Below are 19,465 nucleotides of genomic sequence, written 5' to 3' on the forward strand. Positions count from 1 at the left end.
AAAATCTCACATGGACTGCGCCTGTTTTTCTTTTGATTTCAGACCATTTTTTTTTTCTGCGCCAAAAATTGCAGCTAAAAAAGCCGACAAGCTCAACATGAATGTGGCGGATGATGTGGAAAATATAGGCCACGCCCACTTGCGGCAAAAAAAAAAAAAAGACGGGCGAGTCGGGATAGTCGGAAACATCTGTTCTTTCTGGCTCAAACGCATTATAAATGATCCGTGACAGTTTTGCGGGAATAAAGCTTGAGTTCCCGACACTTTTTTGGCGCGTACACGATGATACATGTGCCGCATGGGGATCATTCTGTGGCTGATACTTACAAGTCTACAATGAATCCACATGTAACATGATTGGGCCAGGGAGCACGCATGCTCGCTCCTTGTATGTAATGTACGGATTGTAGACTCACATCTCAATAGCAGAGCAGTTTATCTATATCTGCAAGATGTGCACCTACCACGCCCAGGCCACGAATATCAGACGTGGTCTCCCATTTGTCATGGCCAATGTGGTTTTTGTTATTCGTGGATCCTCATGAACTATAAAGTGTATGACTGATCGGTGAATAACGCTCCTGGCGAGGACACGCTTTAGGTTTTAACCCTCGAAATGTACTGCATAGCTGTTATATCACGGGCAGAAGCCCCTATTCAGGGGATTGTGATTATAGTTCTGCTTAATAGAACCAATAAGATGGTCCAGGACCAGTAAGTCATCTAAGGTGATGTTATTATAGATACGTCTGTCACCATCAAGGGGCCCAACCATACCCGCTCCCTGTAACACAAGGAATGGGCTGCATCTATATCCTGGTGCAGAAAGCAGGACTTATAACACGATCACCATCAGCCGGGAGTCCCTGCTTCCCTGCGTCACAACTGTCCAGAACCGTCTTCAGTAACAGGCAATACTAAAACCTGACACTATAATGGTATATTCAGACCTACAGCAGTGTCACGGCTAGCGAAGCTGCAGATTATTAAGACGGCATTATGACATGAAGGTCGTATTCACAGGACAGGATTCTGCTTCCATTATACTTTGTAGCATTCGCTCCTGGTTGTGACAATACTGAGCAGAATAGTGAGTAGTGCCTGCACGGATATAGGGGGATGTTACTGGACTGGTGAGGCCCCTTCTGCAGGTTCTGTATTTCCATGTGTAGCTGCATGTGGTGAGTATTATAGTACAGGGAGTAGGGTCAGGAGTTATAGGTCATGACCCTTAGCAGATAGATGTAGATAGATGACTACAGGAGGAGCTTGTAGTCAGGTCCGTCTCCCCCCACCAGTAGATGAGAGTTATACGGCTTCTCATCAATAATATATTTACAGGCGGAGGACATCACAGAGATGGGTGCGCCTCATAAACGCTGCCCCTCCTCTACTGCCCGACCTTTAGGGCCTTCATTAAACTAGTGCTGACATTTCAGGATGCGGAGAAAAGGTGATCCAGCAATACAGGAGCAGACCATAGAAATATCAAGTCTTTATCAGTCACTGGACTGAGAGTCCGGGTCCATACTACAGGTCTGTGTTACTACAGGTCTGTGTTACTACAGGTCCGTGTTACTACAGGTCTGTGTTACTACAGGTCCATGTTACTACAGGTCCGTGTTACTACAGGTCCGTGTTACTACAGGTCCATGTTACTACAGGTCCGTGTTACTACAGGTCCATGTTACTACAGGTCCGTGTTACTACAGGTCTGTGTTACTACAGGTCCGTGTTACTACAGGTCTGTGTTACTACAGGTCCATGTTACTACAGGTCCGTGTTACTACAGGTCCGTGTTACTACAGGTCTGTGTTACTACAGGTCCGTGTTACTACAGGTCTGTGTTACTACAGGTCCATGTTACTACAGGTCCGTGTTACTACAGGTCCGTGTTACTACAGGTCCATGTTACTACAGGTCCGTGTTACTACATGTCCATGTTACTACAGGTCCGTGTTACTACAGGTCCGTGTTACTACAGGTCTGTGTTACTACAGGTCCATGTTACTACAGGTCCGTGTTACTACAGGTCCGTGTTACTACATGTCCATGTTACTACAGGTCCGTGTTACTACAGGTCTGTGTTACTACAGGTCCGTGTTACTACAGGTCCATACTACAGGTCCGTGTTACTACAGGTCCGTGTTACTACAGGTCCGTGTTACTACAGGTCTGTGTTACTACAGGTCTGTGTTACTACAGGTCCATGTTACTTCAGGTCCATGTTACTACAGGTCCATGTTACTACAGGTCTGTGTTACTACAGGTCCATGTTACTACAGGTCCATGTTACTTCAGGTCTGTGTTACTACAGGTCCATGTTACTACAGGTCCATGTTACTACAGGTCCGTGTTACTATAGGTCCATGTTACTACAGGTCCATGTTACTACAGGTCTGTGTTACTACAGGTCCATGTTACTACAGGTCCGTGTTACTATAGGTCCATGTTACTACAGGTCCATGTTACTACAGGTCCGTGTTACTACAGGTCCGTGTTACTACAGGTCCATGTTACTACAGGTCCGTGTTACTATAGGTCCATGTTACTACAGGTCTGTGTTACTACAGGTCCGTGTTACTACAGGTCTGTGTTACTACAGGTCCATGTTACTTCAGGTCCATGTTACTACAGGTCCATGTTACTACAGGTCTGTGTTACTACAGGTCCATGTTACTACAGGTCCATGTTACTTCAGGTCCGTGTTACTACAGGTCCGTGTTACTACAGGTCCATACTACAGGTCCATGTTACTATAGGTCCGTGTTACTATAGGTCCGTGTTACTACAGGTCCATGTTACTACAGGTCTGTGTTACTACAGGTCCGTGTTACTACAGGTCCATGTTACTACAGGTCCATGTTACTACAGGTCTGTGTTACTACAGGTCCATGTTACTACAGGTCTGTGTTACTACAGGTCCGTGTTACTACAGGTCCATGTTACTACAGGTCTGTGTTACTACAGGTCCATGTTACTACAGGTCCATGTTACTACAGGTCCATGTTACTACAGGTCCGTGTTACTATAGGTCCATGTTACTACAGGTCCATGTTACTACAGGTCCGTGTTACTACAGGTCCGTGTTACTTCAGGTCCATGTTACTTCAGGTCCGTGTTACTACAGGTCCGTGTTACTACAGGTCCATGTTACTACAGGTCCGTGTTACTTCAGGTCCATGTTACTTCAGGTCCGTGTTACTACAGGTCCATGTTACTACAGGTCCGTGTTACTACAGGTCCATGTTACTACAGGTCCATGTTACTTCAGGTCCATGTTACTACAGGTCCGTGTTACTATAGGTCCATGTTACTTCAGGTCCATGTTACTACAGGTCAGTGTTACTATAGGTCCATGTTACTACAGGTCCATGTTACTTCAGGTCCGTGTTACTACAGGTCCGTGTTACTACAGGTCCATGTTACTACAGGTCCATGTTACTTCAGGTCCATGTTACTACATGTCCATGTTACTACAGGTCCGTGTTACTATAGGTCCATGTTACTACAGGTCCATGTTACTTCAGGTCCGTGTTACTACAGGTCCGTGTTACTACAGGTCCATGTTACTACAGGTCCATGTTACTACAGGTCAGTGTTACTACAGGTCCATGTTACTACAGGTCCATGTTACTACAGGTCCGTGTTACTACAGGTCCATGTTACTTCAGGTCCGTGTTACTACAGGTCCGTGTTACTACGGGTCCATCTTACTACAGGTCCATGTTACTACAGGTCAGTGTTACTACAGGTCCATGTTACTACAGGTCCATGTTACTACAGGTCCGTGTTACTACAGGTCCATGTTACTACAGGTCCATGTTACTTCGGTCCGTGTTACTACAGGTCCATGTTACTACAGGTCCGTGTTACTACAGGTCCATGTTACTACAGGTCCGTGTTACTACAGGTCCATGTTACTACAGGTCTGTGTTACTACAGGTCCATGTTACTACAGGTCCATGAGAACAGTGTGCAGCCGTGTAAGGCTGCATATTACCCACAATAACCCCGTGTATCTCTGTATAACATCATTGGTGCAGTACGGGTACAAAAATCCTAATGGGACTGTAGTGTTTATGGTTTAATCTCTTGTGGATCTTATGGATAACATACAGAATACAGGCGGAGCAGCAAGCTCTACGTATATATATATATAGTGTAGGTGTATATGGGACCACGGCTTCTAATGTAATAGAGGGTCTCCTGCATTTCATGTGCCGCAAACAACCTGTGATCCGACATAAAGCGCTGATCAGGTCATGAATGTGGGTCCATGGATCTTTACGGCGCGGGCACAGGACCACATTGGTGTCACTAGGAGAGAATATGCAGGAAAATGTACAGTCTGATATTTGGGGAGGGGGTGACTTCATTGCCTTATTTCAGTTATTAGGTACTAGGCCTCCTCTACATTGTGTTATAATAGTTGCGCTTTCCTTCCTTGTATCATGTCATAAGCAGTGACATAACCTGATTGTGGAGATTTCTTCCTATATGCGGCCATATTGCTATAATCCGCAGCTCTATTCTCTTAGTAAGTAATGAGATTTGTAGCCCCGTCTTTCAGGTTTGTTCACATGTAGCTGTTTTGTTGGACTATATTCACACCCGCTGCAGAATTCCAAGGTTTTGCACCTGCAAAAATAGTGACGCTTCAGCCTCTTCAGCCGGGCCGTACATGTCAGGACAGCGCTAGGATCTGTTCTCAAGGCGACAATAATAAAACCTTATATTCAGAGCGGAATCTGCACAGATTCTGCCAAAAGTATATGGACACAAAAATGGTTGCAAATTTTCTGATGGAGAATCTGGGTCATTTCCTTTATGTGACGACCGGACCCCCTTCACCAGGTTTTGGTCATATTTTGGCATGAAGCAGAATAAAACACAACTAGTTCCTGCGCTTCCCTGTAGCCGTGAAACTGTTCTGGGAAAACAACTTCTTCTATAGGAAATAGAAATGTTACAGATTCTGTATCGTATGTTTATACTTCTTTTAGTATTGTCCTTGGCTCTTTTGTTGCTCTTATTGTTTGTGATGTGCTGCTTGTGACACGATCACAATGACACTTGTGAATCTGGGTGACGCGTTCATTCAGCCGCCCCAGCTCCGGCGCCATATGTAAATCAGCTAATTAGCGGTGAAGAGGACGGGTCCATTGTGACAGTGGGAGGAAAAGGACAAGGACGACAGCTGCAGATTCCTCTAATAAAGGCATAAAACACCTGTTCCCACGCAGTCCGTGACATCGCTGTCCCTTAGAAATGAGAGATCTCACTGCATTCCAGCTTATGTCTGCTGTGCCGGATGTGGATAGATCTCAGCATTTGTATATGGTCAGAATATTCCGCTAATCTAAGCCCTGATGTTTTCTTGGGTCACTGGGCGTTATCCCTCGATCCTCTCCTCCATTGTGCACACGCCGGGCGGGCAGGACTCCGGGCACACTAGAGGGCAGAGAGATGCCAGGACACCGTGCCATGTGCATTGAGCTTGTACTTACTTTTGGTTCAGATTTATATCTGGAATTGAAAAGGTTGTGCATTCAGCAATAATTAGAGTTTATGACATTCGCTGCTGTATAAGTAAAGAGTCGCCTACAATGTACGTCATGCGGATTATTCAGATTCTCTGGGTGGAATTTTGTTGCAGTAAATAAGTAACATAATTGTAACATTGTAGTGTAAGGGATTTATCCAGATAATCCGCATCATTGTACTACATTAGGGGATTACTGTTTAAGCACTTGCCCACTGTACAGTATTTAATGTATACATTTGGTTTAACCCCGGTCTGGCCGCTTGTGCATTTTACTGGCTGATTAATGACAATTTGTAGCTCGGCTCATTGGATTTTATTGATGTGCATTTGTGCTGATGATCTCTCTAGTGATGGAAATCAGCAGCATGGATACAGCCGCAATCCTCCAGCCTCTGCCTGACAGCTCTGATGCTATTATCACAGGGTCTCAGACACCGGCTCAGATGAACCTCAACAGGCTCTTATGTTCCCGGCCCATCCGAGCTCAGATATGTTGTGCTGCCTTAAATCTGACATTTCAGAAATGTCACAAACGACAAAAGACGGTAAACGCATCCGATTGCGGGGATCTGATAATGCGCTGGCTGTAAGGGAGACAGAGAATAGCAGCCGCCTCTGTCTGACATTAATGCCGACTCAAACGCCATTGAGATCCTTTTTAATAATCGGGGCTTGTGTAATGGTTTTCTAAGCCTAATAACTGTATTTATGCCGCTAATCCCCTCCTCTTTTTACTGATGACAGAATAGGAAACCGAAGCTTAGGAAAATGAGGGCAATTACGGAGTTTAGGAAATTATTAAACGCTCTTCTGTTCTGCCTCCTTAATCTCTGAAGTTTATACATCTTTGGACTTTGTGTGTTCACAACATTTATATAAAGATGTGACGTGGGAGATTTATGGCGGGTGGCGAGATGTTGGTAATTTAAGGCCGCGTTCACACAATTAAACACACGACTCATACTCAGCGGTGAGGCATTACTACTAATAGCAGATGCGTTTACACTTAAACACTTGGGATGAGGATCGAGTAAGCATTTCAGTGTCAGCGTAGATGGGTTTGGGAAAAACTCGACCCATTGCCTTTGTATTGAGCTTTTAATCTCTTATTATTTCTTATTTCTGGCGCTTTGGCCGCTCCCCCATCTACAATTAGGAAACTGAAATGTGCCGGGTGGGTTTGCAAAATGTCTGTTCCGTACAGGTAGCACACAGCCACATTCATATCAATGGGCAACACAGTCATCCATGTGAAGAGCCGCATTGCCCACCATATTATTTCTGAGCCGTGTGGACATGTCCAATCCTTTGATGGACTGAGGCTACATGCTCATTGCCGTGTGCTGTGCCGTGTCCAGATCACAGCCACCATTGTAATCAATCGAGGCCACAATACGAGCGACAATCACATTGTGTCTCACCGCACAGTGTCCAGGGCTGGGCGGATGCGCCACAAAAGATAGGTCTGACCGATTCTTGCCCTATGAAGAATCCTGCACCCCACCAAATTCTGTGCCAAGGTACAACCAGGTGCAGGAGGTCTAACACCGTTGTCCTATGATGTGGCTCCACTTTCTAAGGCTGCATGCACTGCAGGAACGCGTCGGTGCACAGGAGAAGAGGAGGGGGTGAGCGCTACTTACCCCTGCCCCTCTCCATAGCAATGTATGGCGCACGCTGCCGTAATACGGGGAAACATAGGACATGTCCAAACTATTCCCTGTGTATGGAGCAGTATGTGCCGCACTTGTGTTGCACCGCATCGCTCTGTGTGCCCATTGCCGGCCTATGGGGGACGTATAAACGGCTGCGAGCAGTTGTGTGAATCTACTGGAGTGAAATTGTTTTCATTTTTGCAACTTTATAAAAAAAAACAAAAAACAACAATCCACTACAACATCATCTTTACTTTCCATGTTTCAGAAGTTACCACTTCATTCTTTTGCAGATTAACCCAAACGGAGCAGAACCGTATTGTGTAAGATATTGGGACACCAGAATTCTGGCTTTCAGGGTTTGATGAATTCCCTGCTCGGTGTAAATTGGTGGTAAATAAGGATTAATGATTGATTTGATGTTTTGTTGCTCCTCCGGCTTTTGTGCGGGGAGTTGCTATGGAGATCCGTGGTCCATGTGTTATAGGGAATGTGCTGGGGGTGACAGCGAGCGGCGGATGATGATGGGGGCTGCATGTGACACGTGCGGATCACTACTACATGGAGACTCTGCAGTGATACTGGCCCGGTGTAGTGTCCTCTACTGACTGTAAGTGTCTGCATCAATCAGGTGTAAGTATCTGGTGTTATGTGAGTAATGTCCTCTGCTCAGCTGCCCCTTAGTACCATAGGAGATGGTGCGCTGCTCCATCGTCAGTGTCAGTGAGACCCCTCTATAACACTGCTGTGTCCTGTGAGTAGGTGGCACAAGGGGTTCTGGGGTCCCTATACATATTGGTAACCTTTCCTTATGTCATCACTCAGTATGTGATCAGTAACGGCACCTATCATCTCTTCTGGCCGCCTCCGGATACTGGGACCTATACTGTGTTAATAATTCCTTTATTTATATAGCGCACACAGATTACGCAGCGGAGCACAGAGCTGCCAAATGTGGCTCACAATCTAAACAACTTACATTTTGTAGTGAAGGAGGAAACTGGAGGACTCGGAGGAAACCCACGCAAACACAGAGAGAAGATACAAACTCTATGCAGATGTTGACCCTGAGACTTGAACTAAGGACCCCAGCACTGCAGGGATGTAATGTAAACCACTGAGCCACCGTACTGCCATAAATAAGACGCCGTCCAATGTCTAGTGGTGAGGATGGTGACGTGCAGCTCTGCTCCTGTTCATTTCAGTGGGGTCAAAGCTTCTTTCAGACCCCCGTAGATTATATTATATAGGGATGATCTCTCCTGGGCGACGCTTGGAATCGGTTTCATCCGATGAATCGGCTCCTGCGGGTGGTCAGGATTTGCAGCAATTTTTCCACATGGATTTGCGTGTACAAAATCTGATGTTTCTAGCTGTACCTTGTTGGACAAGGAGATTTTTGAAGTTCATAATTTATTCACAGTTCAACATTTTACAATCCCCGGTGTGAGAGAACAGAGGAGGAGAAATCTGCTGCCAGATCTGCGAAGATCCTCTGTTCTTTGTGCAGAGAGGTCACATGACGGCTCGGCTCGTGAGAAAGGAGCCGGCAATGGCAGGACGTCAGGACCGACCACAGATCTAGGGACAGGAATCTGGGCATCGTAGTTATAGTACATATGAATCTCTTCTTGCATCATGATTGAGTCCCTATCCTGGCACTGTGGGCCCCGGCGCTGTGTCGGTCCATGAATTCTGTCCAGAACACGGTCATGTTCCACCAGCGATGTCTGTTTACAGCCTGGAAGTGGGTCATGAGCTGTGACAATGTGTCCAATGTGTCCAGGGTGTTTCCACTTTCACATTTTCTGGTGCAGTTATAGAACATCCACTCCCAGGTTTGGCTTCTAAACTGCGTATGAACTCCTGATCCTGGAGAGACACCGGTATCTTAGGTCACATTCACACGGAGCAGTTTAATGTACCGGTAGTTCTGTGGTTCTTTATGCGGTTGGTTGTGTTGGTTTTAATCTGCAGGTGAAAGGTAACAAAATTAGTTTTATATGGAAAAAAATGGAATCTGCAGCAATAATTGTCCTGATGTGGGTTTTACATCCGTAATGTGTATAATTCTCCCTTGATGGGGTTTTTGGCGGCACGTGGTCGGGATTAGTATATACTGACTATACCGCTAATGTACAAAGCTGCAGGTTAGCCGCAGCAGAAATTCTGCAGCCTTAGGGTGAAGACACACGTGGCGTTTTTGGGCCATTTTTATTTTTTTTGAAAACGCATCCGTTTTTGTCCGGTTTTCCGAATTTGTGCAATTAAAAACGGACCAAAACACATGCGTTTTTAACGATCTGAAAACGCACTAACTAAAAACGGCCTAAAAACGCCACGTGTGTCTTCATGCACACAACCAGATTTGGGGGCTGTGAGTTAGATGCACAGATTGTGGCCATAGAAGTGTATTGTGCACAGTCCCCTGGGCGACCCTGCTGGACCTGGATGGGGGGAGCGATGCACCTCCACCTGTGCAATGAGGACCCCAAAATTCCACCTGTTTGTGGCCTTTATTTCATAGAATAAATTTTATTTCATGACAAATTTGGAAGCCAAAACCAAGAGAAAAGGCCCCATAGAAAGTGTTGTACTCCTTTGGATCCCTTGGGAATATTGCAGCGTGAAACTCGCCTCCAGCTGGGATTTCCTGGTAAATTGCGGCTTTGATGCAAATTAAAACCAAGGTTATTTTTTTATTATTTTTCATATTTCGATGCAGGTATATCATACACCGTGTGTTACTGTACAGAGGTAGTTGTGGCATCTCCATTACTGTGCAGCCCCCGCTGTGTATTACACTCTATAAGGAAATGGCGCAGATGATTTAAATGACTTAAACAAACATTTTTGTGTCGGCCGTTCAATCTCTGCCACTCATTAGGGTGAGAGATAACGACCTACCACACGTGGCGCGTCACACTCTGATTATTCCCTGATTAATTGTGCCCATTGTATTCTCTGTACAGGCAATCCTTGGGTTACGTACAAAATAGATTTTGTAGAAGGTTCTGTAGGTTTGTTCTTAAGTTGAGTTTGTATGTAAGTCAGAACTGTATATTTTATCATTGTAGCTCCAGCCAGAACTTTTTTGGTCTCTGTGACAATTGGATTTTAAAAATGTTGGGTTGTCACATTAAATCTTCATTAGGTGATTATTGTTGCCTGGGGATAAAGTACAGGAAATTACCAACATCTAGAGGTCCGTTTCTAACTATGGGTCGTCTGTAAGTCGGGGACCGTCTGTATTATGTGTCTGCCAATGTTATCCCTTGGCGCATTTGTATATGGAGGTTTTTCTTTATTAATGGTACTGGTGGAGATATAGCAGTGCTGATATCATAGGTCATAGGTCAGTGCTGATATCATAGGTCATAGGTCAGTGCTGATATCATAGGTCATAGGTCAGTGCTGATATCATTATTTCTCCCTGTACAAATTCGGCCAAATTATCCAAACCCCTCGCCCTGTGTTCTGAACATCTACCACAATTATTCTGCATAATGCGCTCAGGAATAGCTTTATATATGTAGCTGTGCCTAGGGGGCTAGGACTTCATGGTAAAACTATGGAGAGCTCTGTAATCATACCTATGTGTCCTCACACTGCTGTGCTCTGTTCTCTCTGTAACCAGTGTTATGTAATGTCCCTGGAGAGATGTGTAATAAGACCTCACACTGCTGTGCTCTGTTCTCTCTGTAACCAGTGTTATGTAATGTCCCTGGAGAGATGTGTAATCAGATCTCACACTGCTGTGCTCTGTGCTCTCTGCAGCTAGTGTTATGTATTGTCCCTGGAGAGATGTGTAATCAGACCTCACACTGCTGTGCTCTGTGCTCTCTGCAGCCAGTGTTATGTATAGTCCCTGGAGAGATGTGTAATCAGACCTCACACTGCTGTGCTCTGTGCTCTGTGCAGCCAGTGTTATGTAGTGTCCCTGGAGAGATGTGTAATCAGACCTCACACTGCTGTGCTCTGTGCTCTGTGCAGCCAGTGTTATGTATTGTCCCTGGAGAGATGCAGCAGTGTGAGGTCTGATTACACATCTCTCCAGGGACAATACATAACACTGGCTGCAGAGAGCACAGAGCACAGCAGTGTGAGGTCTGATTACACATCTCTCCAGGGACAATACATAACACTGGCTGCAGAGAGCACAGAGCACAGCAGTGTGAGGTCTGATTACACATCTCTCCAGGACAATACATAACACTGGCTGCAGAGAGCACAGAGCACAGCAGTGTGAGGTCTGATTACACATCTCTCCAGGGACAATACATAACACTGGCTGCAGAGAGCACAGAGCACAGCAGTGTGAGGTCTGATTACACATCTCTCCAGGGACAATACATAACACTGGCTGCAGAGAGCACAGAGCACAGCAGTGTGAGGTCTGATTACACATCTCTCCAGGGACAATACATAACACTGGCTGCAGAGAGCACAGAGCACAGCAGTGTGAGGACACGGCCCCAGTGCACGTGTTGAAGCTACAATTCTGGAATATAAATCTACAACCAGAGCAAGCGACCTGGAGAGTAGGACCTTAGCGACACCAACGAAACATATCCTCATTCCGTGTTGTCATAGTCAGAAAACCGGACACCCCTATAAGCCCGGCGCACCCCAGTATAGTCCTTGCCATCATTAACCCCTTAACGACCTGGCCCTTTTGTTTTTTCATTTCCATTTTTCACTCCTCACCTTCAAAAATCTGTAACTTTTTTATTTTTACACGTAAACGGCTGGGTGGCGGCTTGTTTTCTGCGTAACACATGGCACTTCATAGAGACGGTATTTCATTTTCCATCTCGTGTACTGGGAAGTGGGAAAAAATATATATATATTGTGTGTGTGTGTATACTGGTGTGTATATATACTGTGTGTGTGTATATATACTGTGTGTGTATATATACTGTGTGTGTTATATACTGTGTGTGTGTATATATACTGTGTGTGTTATATACTGTGTGTGTTATATACTGTGTGTGTGTGTGTATACTGTGTGTGTATATATACTGTGTGTGTTATATACTGTGTGTGTGTGTATATATACTGTGTGTGTATATATACTGTGTGTGTATATATACTGTGTGTGTTATATACTGTGTGTGTGTATATACTGTGTGTGTTATATACTGTGTGTGTGTATATATACTGTGTGTGTATATATACTGTGTGTGTTATATACTGTGTGTGTGTATATATACTGTGTGTGTATATACTGTGTGTGTATATATATACTGTGTGTGTTATATACTGTGTGTGTGTGTATATATACTGTGTGTGTATATATATACTGTGTGTGTGTATATATACTGTGTGTGTTATATACTGATATGTGTGTATATATACTGTGTGTGTGTATATATACTGTGTGTGTATATATACTGTGTGTGTATATACTGTGTGTGTGTATATATACTGTGTGTGTGTATATATACTGTGTGTGTTATATACTGATGTGTGTGTGTGTATACTGTGTGTGTTATATACTGATGTGTGTGTGTGTATACTGTGTGTGTTATATACTGATGTGTGTGTGTGTATACTGTGTGTGTATATATATACTGTGTGTGTGTATATATACTGTGTGTGTGTATATATACTGTGTGTGTTATATACTGATGTGTGTGTGTGTATACTGTGTGTGTTATATACTGATGTGTGTGTGTGTATACTGTGTGTGTTATATACTGATGTGTGTGTATATATACTGTGTGTGTTATATACTGATGTGTGTGTGTGTATAGTGTGTGTGTTATATACTGTGTGTGTGTATGTATACTGTGTGTGTTATATACTGATGTGTGTGTGTGTATAGTGTGTGTGTTATATACTGATGTGGTATATAATATTTTCCCTATGTGTCTGTGATTCTGCCTGCGCTAAGTGATCAATAACCCTCATCATTGTCTCCTCTCCTCCTCCTCGCCGTTTCTGCTTTCTTTAAATTATTCTGTTTTTTTCTCGTTATTTTACTGTGTGTATGTGTGGTTACCATGCCAACTTGGCTGCCGTATAGGAAGCTTCATTGTTCCTGAGACCAGGCATTGTGTAGATATTGGACCTGGGTTGTACTGGGGCTGGGGTCTGTACTAGCACCAGGTCCAGAGCGATGTGGGCACAGCGCAGGGTCCTCTGGTCACCCCTCCAACCTTTCACTTATGGAGAAGAAGACCCCCCGGCCCCCCCGGCTGTCTGTCTGCAGAGAACAGGTCGGGGGTTTTCCTGCTCTTTCCATCGTCTGCTCCAGCCGCCCCAGAATCCCACTTACTACACCCCACACCCCACACACCCCACACACCCCACACACCCCATACACCCCACACACCCCACACACCCCACACACCCCACACACCCCACACACCCCACACACCCCACACACCCCATACACCCCACACACCCCACACACCCCATACACCCCACACACCCCACACACCCCACACACCCCACACACCCCACACACCCCACACACCCCACACACCCCACACACCCCACACACCCCACACACCCCACACACCCCACACACCCCACACACCCCACACACCCCACACACCCCCACACCCCACACACCCCACACACCCCACACACCCCATACACCCCACACACCCCACACACCCCACACACCCCACACACCCCACACACCCCACACACCCCACACACCCCATACACCCCACACACCCCATACACCCCACACACCCCACACACCCCATACACCCCATACACCCCACACACCCCACACACCCCACACACCCCACACACCCCACACACCCCACACACCCCCACACCCCACACACCCCACACACCCCACACACCCCATACACCCCACACACCCCACACACCCCACACACCCCACACACCCCACACACCCCACACACCCCACACACCCCATACACCCCACACACCCCATACACCCCACACACCCCATACACCCCACACACCCCACACACCCCACACACCCCATACACCCCACACACCCCATACACCCCACACACCCCATACACCCCACACACCCCATACACCCCACACACCCCACACAACCCATACACCCCATACACTTATCACAGCAAAACCAGAGCCATAGCCACAGATGTATATACCTGGACAATCCCTATAATCCGTGCAGGACAGAATTGTGGTATTTTCCTATTTTGGCGCCCCTCAGGCCATGATAACCGTGTTACATCTGCGCTCAGTGACTCCGCTCTTTGTAGAGATACTTTGTATAACGCGGAGGAGGATTCCTGACTGTGCAGAGGTGATGGATGGATTGTGTCCTTCTATCCAGAGACGGGAACAAAGTGACAAAACAACAAGCACAAGAGCAAAATGCTGCGCCGATTGTTCTCCATGTCCTTATGTCCCTGTAATACAGACGTGGCCGTGGTCACACGCGGGGGGGGGGGTGGGGGGGGGATGCGTGATCATGAGGCTCCGCAATCTGGGGCTTTATCAAGAATAGCGCGTCACATTTACTAACCGTGTGGACGTGTAACCTACACATGAGTAACCATAAAGATGGATGTGTCTTATGGTGGACACCAGCGCACCCAGTGAGACCCCCCTTGACTATAATGGGGTACGCTGGGAATCCATGACCCAGGTTCCCCCTGGCAGATGTGAGTGTAACCTTACATTGAGCTTGTTCGGCCTCATGACTATAAACAGTAACTCGCTCTCGGCTGCCACTGACTTCTATTATCCACAGTCACGATCTGGTGATCAAACCGTGGCCGAGCTGGTGGCTGCACCACAAACTATAGAGCCGCTTCTATTCCTTCCCCGGTTTGTGGCCTGGGTACCGTGTTCCTGATGTTATGTCTGGTCCATGTGTAGTTGGTGTTGTCATATAGGGGATGAGGATATTGATCGTCTTGTAGGGTCCAGCAGGTCTGTGGGGCCACGTATGCTGTATATATATATGACATGGGGGGCTACAGGCTGGATGTGATCGCCCTGCAGTGGATTGACCTCTTTATATATGCGCTGTATATATATATATGACATGGGGGGCTACAGGCTGGATGTGATCGCCCTGCAGTGGTTTGGGGTCTTCATGTCCTCTTTATATATGCGCTGTATATATATATTACATGGGGGGCTACAGGCTGGATGTGATCGCCCTGCAGTGGATTGACCTCTTTATATATGCGCTGTATATATATATATGACATGGGGGGCTACAGGCTGGATGTGATCGCCCTGCAGTGGCTTGGGGTCTTCATGACCTCTTTATATATGCGCTGTATGTATACATATGACATGGGGGGCTACAGGCTGGATGTGATCGCCCTGCAGTGGATTGGGGCCTTCATGACCTCTTTATATATGCGCTGTATATATATATATATGACATGGGGGGCTACAGGCTGGATGTGACTGGGGTCTTCATGACCTCTTTATATATGCGCTGTATGTCAGGAAGTGACTTTCCTCATCGGATTCCCTTGTTACTCTCATAAATCTTTTGGCTCTTGTAAATCCTGCAAACAGGCAAATGCTTTCTTGTTAATGAAGAGCAGCCTGACGTGGAGCCGCAGCATCTATCACAGACCGGAGAGATGACATCACCCATGGCTCCGCTCGCTCCTCGCTCCGTCCTGTAGATGAGCTGAACTCCTGGAGTCAGACGATCCCAGACACTCCCAGATGATGTGCAGCCGGAAGCCATTACCCTCCCAGGATCAAGAGATTCACACAATATATTCCTGGCCGTGATTGCACATAGCGGCTGCGCCTCTCCCTCCACACAATGCAGGGCAGTGACCCCGTGTATAGACACTATAATGGGGTCCCGCCATGTGCTGGACAGAAGCGGGGGGGCTACTGTGAAAAATCCCGGGATCTTCCGGAGACTGAATGACTGATAGTTTCCACGCGCCCCCCTGCCCCTGTAGCCAGACGCCTGGTAATATTGTGCCTCCTGCAGTTGCTTTTCCATTATCTGGATTATTGGGTGATGGAAAAATATTGAAAATGTGAAAACTAGGAGCGTGTAGCTGACCTCAGGCGCAGAGGGTGTGGGGAGACTCAGGGGCCTTAGGGGCCTATAAGAAGGGATCAGGACTATAAACAGGACATTGTAGTTGTGGGGCCGGGGGAAGGTTTTCAGGTTTTACATTGGGGCATTAAAGCTTCTTAGAGATTTTGGTTTTAAAAACCGGATGACCTCTCCTTGTGAATAACTATTTGTGTGCGGATAAGGGACCAGTGCCGTCACATTAAGCTTCTGAACTTATGCTTCCCCTCCAGCCTCTAAAAGTGACTCATCTCGCCTCATTTACATGTGACTTTGGTGGCACTATCTGAGATTTAACCTATTCCAAAAAGGATATTTCATCCCCTACCTGAGGGGCTGGAGGAGCTGCTGATAGCACATGTCTATAACGTGAGGCTTGAGAAGCCACGAGTCCAAACTACCCAACTCTCCAGTTACCACCCGGCGGCCGTACCCCAGTTACCACCCGACGGCCGTACCCCAGTTACCACCCATCGGTCGTACCCCAGTTACCACCCAGCGGACGTACCCCAGTTACCACCCATCGGCCGTACCCCAGTTACCACCCGGCGGCCGTACCCCAGTTACCACCCATCGGTCGTACCCCAGTTACCACCCAGCGGACGTACCCCAGTTACCACCCATCGGCCGTACCCCAGTTACCACCCATCGGTCGTACCCCAGTTACCACCCAGCGGACGTACCCCAGTTACCACCCATCGGTCGTACCCCAGTTACCACCCGGGGCCGTACCCCAGTTACCACCCGGCGGCCGTACCCCAGTTACCACCCGCCGGCTGTACCCCAGTTACCACCCGGCGGCCGTATCCCATTTACCAACCGGTGGCCGTACCCCAGTAACCACCCGGCGGCCGTACCCCAGTTACCAACCGGTGGCCGTACCCCAGTAACCACCCGGCGGCCGTACCCCAGTTACCACCCGGCGGCCGTACCCCAGTTACCACCCAGGGGCTGTACCCCAGTTACCACCCAGGGGCTGTACCCCAGTTACCACCCAGGGGCTGTACCCCAGTTACCACCCAGGGGCTGTACCCCAGTTACCACCCAGGGGCTGTGCCCCAGTTACCACCCAGGGGCCGTACTCCAGTTACCACCCAGGGGCCGTACCCCAGTTACCACCCAGGGGCTGTACCCCAGTTACCACCCGGAGGCCGTACCCCAGTTACCACCCGGCGGCCGTACCCCAGTTACCACCCGGCGGCCGTACCCCAGTTACCACCCGGCGGCCGTACCCCAGTTACCACCCGGCGGCCGTACCCCTGTGTCATTGGGCAGGTCTATAGGCCCAGTTCTGTGTCAGACAAGTGCACAGCCAGTTTTCTGCTCACACTAATAAAAAATACATTTCTTAAACACGATTGATGGATATAAACCGGCAGCTTAAATCAGCGCTTCCTCCTCCTCCGTCATCTCTATCCTGATAAATATCTATTACATGGGAATCAATAACTCTGCCCGGCAACGGCTCCCCCCGACGTATAAATCTCAGCTCCCGGCCCGCGCCCGTCTATACCCCGCAGTGCTATAACCTCCGGATACAGACGGGGCATTATGTAATAGTCTGCTGCCCGTCTGCAGGATATTGCCCCGCGGTCAGGGCAGATGTGGGGCAGGGGCAGTATTTTACCTGCAGTCTCCTGAATTCTGACAAGTGTTTCTTTATGGGCAGATAAGATTTTCAGAGCCCAATGGGCAGGGGCGCCCGCTATAGTGATCTCTGCAGGCCCCTACTATAAGGGGGGTCTCCCATATAACTCTGCTCTGTATGATAGCACATAGTGGGAATACTGGTGTGAGACATTGGCTGCACCCCACCTCTGTGTGCGGACCCCCTGATCTCTGGTGCCCCGGGTAATTGCTTTATGGTAAGTCTCATAGCAATTATTCATAATGAGTCAGGACAATGGTGCTGGATTCGGACCCTCTGATTCTTGCAGGACCTTTATTAGCCGATACTTTAAACTGCAAATGTGACATCAACCTACCGTGCAGGATCACTTACAGGCAGAACTGTGGACATTGGCGAAGATCTATAAGAAAAATCTGACTTCTGTGTAACGTGGATGATCTTCTCTGTGTTCAGTATTTGGAGGCTTTTCCTTTGTCCCATTGATGATCAGACGCCTCGTGTATCTCTGCTCTGTCTAATTTTTAGGTGGTTTTAGTGAATGGCCCCCCTAAAGGATCTCCCTGTAATATCTCTGCCGCTGTTTATTTGCCCAGAAGCCGGAGACTTTCTGTTCTTCTACACTTTAATAATCTGCTACAACTTCTATTAAGCCTCCAATAAAACCCAGTGACCTTTGTGGAATTAGATACAAGACTCACTTTTACCTCCGGTTCTGCTATAACTGTAAGAAATCTCCCGGATTGTGACCCTGGGGCGAGGCAGCGCTGATACGTGATTATACACGACATTACTTCCTCCTATACAGAGTCCTAGTCCCATGGTGCTCGCACTACACCTCCCAGCATGCCCTGGCACCATACAGATGATACTGTGTCCTGGTGCAGGGCATACAGCTGGGGCACAGGTTCACATGTTACTATAACGTTAATTATTGTTATCCTGATGTTCTGTCACGGATCAGACAGGTGGAAATGATGGATTAGAGCGACTGTCACCGCACATTAGTGCCCGGACGAGTCTGAGGTCTGTGTTCTGGGCTGGATCACTTACTATGAACAATGTAACCACATCTCTCTGTGTTTTTTTGTATCAATCCACTGAGACAAAGCAGCGCCACCTTGTGGCCAGAATGTCAGCAAGCGCAACATCTTATGGGATGTAAAAGTAACCAAATTAAGAAAGACTCAATAAAATGACTCCAAGGTGTAAACGCTGTATTGTGGGGGCATCGCTGGTCTGTGCACAGAGGGACCTACACCAATGACTTGTTGGGTTTTGGAAAGTGTCAGGGCCAATAGGGATGCTGCAGCCCCCTCCCCCACATTGCAGAGCCCTGTAGATCCTTGTGCACCATCTGCTGAGTCTGTGAAGTGTGAATAAGTCCCTGTCTGTCAGGATGCACATTGTACACATTGAGGCCTGGGAACGTTATGTATGGCTACGAGACCATGCAGCGGCTCCTTGGAAATGAATGAATTGATACAATTTATAGAAATCACTGGGAAATACGCACATTAATAGGAGCGAATATTGATCTTGATTGTTCGTGGAGTCATCACTTCTTTTACTACTTTCTCCTCTTTGTGCTTGTGACGTCCTTTCATTGT

General features: G+C 47.3%; 1 protein-coding gene across 50 annotated transcripts in view; it reads left to right on the plus strand.

Annotated features, from left to right (window-relative positions):
- ARHGAP39 (Rho GTPase activating protein 39) overlaps nucleotides 1–19,465 on the plus strand; it is a 169,819-nt gene that overhangs the window by 21,604 nt on the left and 128,750 nt on the right. The gene's annotated exons all lie outside the window — the stretch shown is intronic.

The sequence above is a fragment of the Engystomops pustulosus genome, chromosome 5 (genome assembly GCF_040894005.1).
Source record: "Engystomops pustulosus chromosome 5, aEngPut4.maternal, whole genome shotgun sequence".
Taxonomy (NCBI): domain Eukaryota; kingdom Metazoa; phylum Chordata; class Amphibia; order Anura; family Leptodactylidae; genus Engystomops; species Engystomops pustulosus.